The following is a 6,729-nucleotide window of genomic DNA, read 5'->3' as shown; positions in this document are numbered from 1 at the left end:
GGCTCACTCCACTAAGCTCTTCTGGAGAGAACAGGTCCCTTCTGGTTGAGTAAGTGGGGTGGGGAAGGAAGAGTTGGATAATGCCAGTGCTGAGCATTTTGTATGTGGATCACTTGCCTGTCTCTTGCACCCTTTTGGAGGAAGTAACGTAGGTTTCAAGAGTTTTCAGGAGTGTCAAAGCAGTCCAGTTTTTTCAAACAAACGTTAGCTGTCTACTGAGGATTCTTGCTGGAACCGAAAGAGCGTCATGTCCAGAATGAATGTTCTCCTGAGTCACTGAAGAACGCCCCAAAGGAGAAGGGAATAAGAATTCCCAGGAACCTGCAAGACCTTCCTCCTTTACAGAACATGCCTTTACGTGCAGCTGTTCGTGAGCTGAAAGAACGCTTTCATCGGTAAGCCAGTGCAGCAGAGCTTTACTTTTTGTGATTGTGTAAAAACAACAGGACTTACTTGTATCCCAGTGAGATACTAATACATGATTTTCAAAGATGCTCTTCATTTTAGATGAGGTTCTTTCACACTGTTCCTTTGGGATTTGTGATCTTGTGGACTTCTGTCATAAAGCCTGTATTTATTTTTCAGTCTCGAAGTTGACTACGCCAGGCTGGAAGCCACAATCCAGTGTCAAGCCAGCATCATTGAAATAATTGAGAAGTCGCGGCAAACCAAAAAGGTACTCAGGGCCTTCCCTTTTATGACCCACAGAACCTAGTTCCATATTCATGAGCTTTTCCTAGAGAGAACCTAGGAGAGATCAGTTCCTCTGTTCTACGGACTACAGATTGCTCTGAAAGTCCTGTCTGTTGCCCAGCTTTCTGGCATTTTAAGTTGTCCCATGAGACTAAACCAAATCCTACCTATTGCTGTCTGCCTTAGGGGTTTACAGTAACTTACTTAAGTATTAGTGCATTACCAGGTTTAAGCGTTTTCTGCTTTAGACCAATCAGAAGGTGGCGGCCTCAGACAGCACTTCAGACAGTCATACTGTAGAGGGATTTGGTACATTTGCTTGTGGGCTTTCCATGGGCTTTGGTGATGCTGAGCACTTCCTCCCGGCAACCTGACTGGCATCATCAGACTGTGACAGGAATTCTTCAGTTGCCTGTATTGCAGCCACCTTCCTGATTTAGAGACTGTGGATTCCCTGGCCAGAAGGCATGGGTCCATAATGCAGTGAGATGACCTCCAAAGATGAAAATCCCTTTGCACAGTGGAGGGCACAGGGACCTGTGGCCTTACCAGGACTGGACACTTCGAGACATGGCAGGAACCCAGACTTTAGCAAGCTTAGAGTGTAAGGGTATAAAAGGCCTGGATTTTCTTTTGTTCGGGGTCCCTCCTCGGAGGCACCCAGCTCGAGCTGCTCTTTTATTATTGCACCATAATTATACTATTTGAAGGATTGAGATGACTGAGACTCTGCTGTGGCAAGCCTGGGGTCGAGCCGTTAAGGAAGCTTTATGTGACTGTGTGAGCGTGGGGGGTGTAGGGAGTCAGGCGGGGCAACCATCGGCTCACTGGAGCCACCCACTGCAGAGTGACTCAGCTGAAGGGACTGCCAGAGTGGCTCCTGGATGATAGCACAGGAAAGTTTCCTTAGCAGTTGCATCTGATTCCATGCATTCAGAAGCCAGGGGAATGGCATGAAGTTGTGTCAGGGGAGGTTTACTTCAGATGTTAGGAAAAGGTTCTTCACCCAGAGGGCAGTTGGACCTTTTCTCCCTGCAGGAGACTTTCTTGGCACATTACTGCTCCAGCCACCCTCCGTGTTTTACAGAGCACAGGAGTCAGTTGCAAGGGAATATTTTCTACTCTTCCTATCCTGTCCACCCCCACAGCTGGTGCCAACTCTTTCTCTCCCACAGACATGCAATTGCTGCACCATTCACGGAGGAGCGAGGCTCAAGCTACCATGAGAAATACAGTCATCTCTCCAGTGCAGTTAAACCAGCAGTGCTTGAGCCGTTTCAGTGAAGACTCTGAGGCAAACTACACGGAGAAGGGTGCTCTGGAGCTGAGACCCTCTTTGAGGCTGAAGACACCAGAACAACCACCAGAGCAACACCTCAAAAGAGGGCTTGACCCCAGATTCCGCCCAGACTCCTCCTATTATAAATATTAGGATTAGATATTGTAGTTGTACGAATATTCATTAAAGATGTTGAAATCTCACACCAAAACTGTACAAACATCTGGTTTTATGCTGATAACTTTGGGCTAGTTTTATCCAGTGTGAGCTGGCTAGCCCCCATTTGTCGCAGTTTCTGGTTCGGGGAAAGGACCGGACCAGTGACGGGGGGTTCTTGCCTTGCCTGCAGATGGTAAGGCGGCAGCAGCAAGTGCTGGCAGGTATACGTTCACTACCGCGCAGAGCCCCAGGAAAGAGACATACGCACACGAGATGTGAACACCTGCACAGCCAAAAACTGATCCAATTTATTTAACAAAATGGAGGGGTTTTATACCCTCTGGAGTTGAACATTCTGGAAAAGGGGAGTAACTTGGGCGGAGCATGCAAATCCGCTCACAATGATAGGACAACAGTTGATGCATAAACATTAGGAGGCAGTAACTGGGGAGAAGAGAACCAGGAATAACGGGATTGGTCAGTACCGCACGATGTACCAGCCAATAGGGAGCTGTATCCAAGCCTGTCAGGCTGTCAGTCCATGAGGGAGAAAGGGAAAATGGAGGGAAGGCAACCTACGAATAGGTATTATGTTTAACTAAACCACTGCAAACAGTCTCTCAAGCACATTGAGGTTCATTTTCCATTTTCACAAGTCGGTTTTTCAATTCTTCAAAACTAGCCTCAGTTTTCTGGGTTTCTTTCCACTTCTTAAATACTTTTTCCTTATCTTCATAATCATCCTGACCTCCAACATCTCCTCCTTTCTTGTTTTTAAAATAAACTGGGAAAACATGCTTGGTAATGATTCCTTTTAAGTATGAAGAGAGATAGATTAATGATGCAGAAAGACAAACTAGGAATATTTGCTTTAGCCAATTGGGAAGTGAGAGTAATCGCAGTCCGTCAAAAATATATGTGGTGTAAAAGTTTGCAGGTACTTGTGCTACATTAATTAAATTTTTTAAATCAGAAATACTGTAAAAAACATATTTGGAATTTCCAGAATGGTCAGAAAAGTTAAAGCAACACAGATTTTGAAAATTTTGGCACCCGAGGTCATGATGAGATAGGAGGAAGCAGTCAATGGCTGCTCGGTAGTTTAAAGAAATGCCTGGAAATAATAATGACTCATTTAGTAAGGTTTTGATGGAGAGACTAATGGCATTTGCCTTTTTTGTTACCCAATACTCTATATGTTGCAAGGGGTCAAGATCACGTATTGTTTTTATTTCTGAGAGGGTTAAAAGTTTATCCCAGATCTCTGTTGTTTCTGAATTAGGACTTTCTTTTGCATCTTTTGTAGTTAGTGGGAAAATAAAAATTGCAGGATTAAACATTGACAATTTTCCTATGGTACAAGGTCCTCCTACTGGGTGTGAGGGAATGTGAGGCCAAGCCCTGTCTCCACATAGCAGGAACTGCCCTGCAGGGAAGTTCCAAGGCTTCTTGTGGTGTTCAGTGTGTAAACTTTGGACAGAGTCCTTGCACCACAGGGAAGCATTTTTATAGATTAGGGAATTAGGCGTAACATTAATATTTGCTTTGGCTAAGTAATGTTTTTTGAACATAAATTAGATTTTAGCATTTATACTACCAAGGAATTCTACTTCTTGGGGTTCTGAATCCGTAGTAGTATAGGTTCTGAGAAACCAGAGAGTATCAGATTCTTGGGTTATGCCAATTAAACATGTTCTTAAAGGGTCATCAACATTTGAAGTAGCTAAACATAGGGAATTAGTATTCATACTCTGAGTTAGTTTTACCCATATATTTCCTTGTCTGGACAAGGCCCATGGCATGGGGTCCCTTAATGGTTGTTCACAGGTGGGAGGGATGATGACAGTGACGAGGATGACGATGGTCCATTGAAGATTTTCACTCTTCTCGCTGGTACCCATATTGTTCCCATATCTGTGGAGATGCAAGCGTGTCCTTTTCCCCACGTAACTAAGGGAAAAGGACCTTTCCATTGATTAGTGAGTAAGTCTTTGTATATGATTTGGGCTTCGTTATCAGTTATTATATTTGTTCCTCTAAAATGTTTCTGTATTGGGGTTGTATCCCCATCTTGGCAATTTAAGAAATTTAAAACATATAAAGCTTTGGCCAATCTTTCTTGGGGAGTAAGACTTTTCGTTCCTTTTTCTTGTTTTCTCAGCATGTTTTTTAATGTTTGGTGAGCACGTTCCACTATTCCCTGTCCCATGGGGTTATGAGGGATGCCTGTGGTGTGCTTGATGTCCCATTGTTGAAAGAAAATTTGGGTACCTGAGGACAAGTATGCAGGTCCGTTGTCAGTTTTGATTTGGTGTGGTACTCCCATGTATGCAAATGCAGTTAAGAGATGTCTCTTAACATCTCGACTTTTTTCTCCAGAATGCGAGGTGGCAACTAAAAATTTAGAAAAGGTATCAACTGAAACATGTACATATTTTAATTTACCAAATTTTGGGATATGGGTCACATCGGTTTGCCAGATTTGTAAAGGTTCCAGACCTCTGGGATTTACCCCAGCAGGTTGGAGAGGGGTTATTTTTTGGCAATCAGGGCAGGCCCTGATTATTTCCTTAGCCTGATTTTGGGTAATTTGAAACTCTTTTTGGAGAGCTTTAGCATTCTGGTGGAAAAAATCGCACCTGCTCCAATGAGTTTGGGACAACAGACACACCTGCCAGAAGGTCGGCTTGGCGATTTCCTTCAGCCACGTGACCTGGAAGAGTGGAATGAGAGCGGATATGAGTTATATAAAAAGCATGCTCACGTTGGCCAATTAGGAAAAGCAGTGATTTAAACAGCAGAAATAGTTGTTTGTTTGCGAGATGTTTCAAGTAAGAGTGTTCCGCCCTCTTCACTATGCATACCACATATTCTGAGTCACTGACAATGTTTATATCCTGTTTGGAGAAAAGAGTGAAGGCTCGAACAATTGCAGACAGTTCTACTATTTGAGATGATCCTTTGGTTACATGACAATCATACTCCCATTGATTTCCATTTTCCCGGGTGACAATGGCCTTTCCAGAATGGCCAGAGCCATCTGTGAATACTGTGATGGCACCAGTAATGGGAGTTGATGACTGCACAAATTTGAGGTCAATTGGAATGTACTGAAGTTTTTGCAGTATTTTTTGTCCTGGGGCAGAGAATTTTATTTGCCCCTTGAAATTTTCTATAGCCAATTGGAAGTCAAATGACACTCTCAGCAATTGTTCTAAGTGATCTGAAGTTAGAGGAAGGTAGAAGGTGCAAGGGACCTCCCCTGACATTTCCCAACATCTTACTCTGGCTTTATAACAGACTTTAGAGATTAGTTCTGGAAGTGTCATAAGAGTTTTCCCAAATTGGTGTGGAAGAAAAACCCATTCCCAGATGTTGAAGTTTTCTGCACAAGTGGTAATCTGCCCTAGAACACCAAAGGGCTGTCTGAGGCCTAACAGAATGATGACAACAGGTGGGATACCAGCAATTTTTCTGTTACTCTGCATAGTGGAGATTTTGTGCTCCACTATTTTTAGTGCATCCAGTGCTTCAGGGGTAAGTGTTCGAGGAGACTTAAGGTCAGGATCCCCATTTAGTAATTCAAATAAGGGGTGTAGATCATCAGTAGTTATCCCTAATTGAGGACGAATCCAATTTATGTTACCTAATAGTTTTTGCAAGTCATTTAATGTCCGTATGTCTGAAGTTATAGTGATTTTTTGTGGTGTGATTGAAGTCATAGAGACTTTCCATCCTAGGTAATGCCAGGGGGAAGCCCATTGAATTTTTTCAGGGGAGATATGGAGGTGGAAAGTTTTCAATGTGTCAATTGTGGAAGCCAATTTTTGTTTTACTTCTGATTTTGTTTCTGCACAGATTAATATGTCATCCATATAGTGGTATATAATTGTTTTTGGATTTTGGAGTCGAATTGGGTTTAGAATTTTTGAAACATAAAGTTGACACAAGGTAGGTGAATTTTTCATACCTTGCGGGAGAACTTTCCACGCATACCTCTTGTTGGGCTCCCCTGCATTCCTGGAAGGGACGGTGAATGCAAATTTATCAACGTCATCAGGGTGTAGCAAAATCTGGAAAAAACAATCTTTGGTATCAATTATCACTATAGGCCAATTTCTAGGAAACATGGATAGGGTAGGCATCCCAAGCTGTAATGAGCCCATTGGCTCCAAAACATCATTGATCTTCCTTAGGTCATGTAATAACCTCCATTTGCCTGATGACTTTTTAATGACAAATACTGGGGAGTTCCAGGGACTGACTGATGGGGTAAAGAGACCTAATTTTAATTGCTCTTCTACTAACAATTCCAATTGGTGCAGCTTTTCTTCCAGAAGGGGCCACTGGTCTACCCAAATGGGTTTTTGAGTAAACCAATTAAGTTTGGGCAGCAGCTGCTCTCCAGTGGTCGATATTATAAATTTGCTCCTATTTTTGTACCCCATTGAGTCATTATATCCCTGCCCCAGAGTGTCATAGGCAATGGGAGGGTGAGTGGTTTACACGACGCATGTCTGTTATCATCATCTGTAAATATCACAACCAATTTGCTTTTTTGTAGTTTACAGGAAACCCCCACCACAGAAACCCTGAGG

The 6,729-nt window shown here is 43.0% G+C and overlaps 1 long non-coding RNA gene across 1 annotated transcript; it reads left to right on the top strand.

Moving 5' to 3' along the window:
- The first annotated feature begins 254 nt into the window (after positions 1-254).
- LOC126649707 (uncharacterized) lies at positions 255-2,000 on the top strand. The gene is made up of 3 exons (XR_007631126.1): positions 255-395; positions 586-676; positions 1,869-2,000. It is a non-coding gene; the product is annotated as an uncharacterized LOC126649707 (long non-coding RNA).
- The last annotated feature ends 4,729 nt before the right edge of the window (positions 2,001-6,729 follow it).

This window comes from Myiozetetes cayanensis, unplaced genomic scaffold (genome assembly GCF_022539395.1).
Source record: "Myiozetetes cayanensis isolate MyiCay16 unplaced genomic scaffold, myiCay2020 scf5-8, whole genome shotgun sequence".
Lineage (NCBI taxonomy): Eukaryota > Metazoa > Chordata > Aves > Passeriformes > Tyrannidae > Myiozetetes > Myiozetetes cayanensis.
The sequence above is the reverse complement of the archived record's forward strand: the minus strand, read 5'-3'. Positions and strand labels throughout refer to the sequence as shown.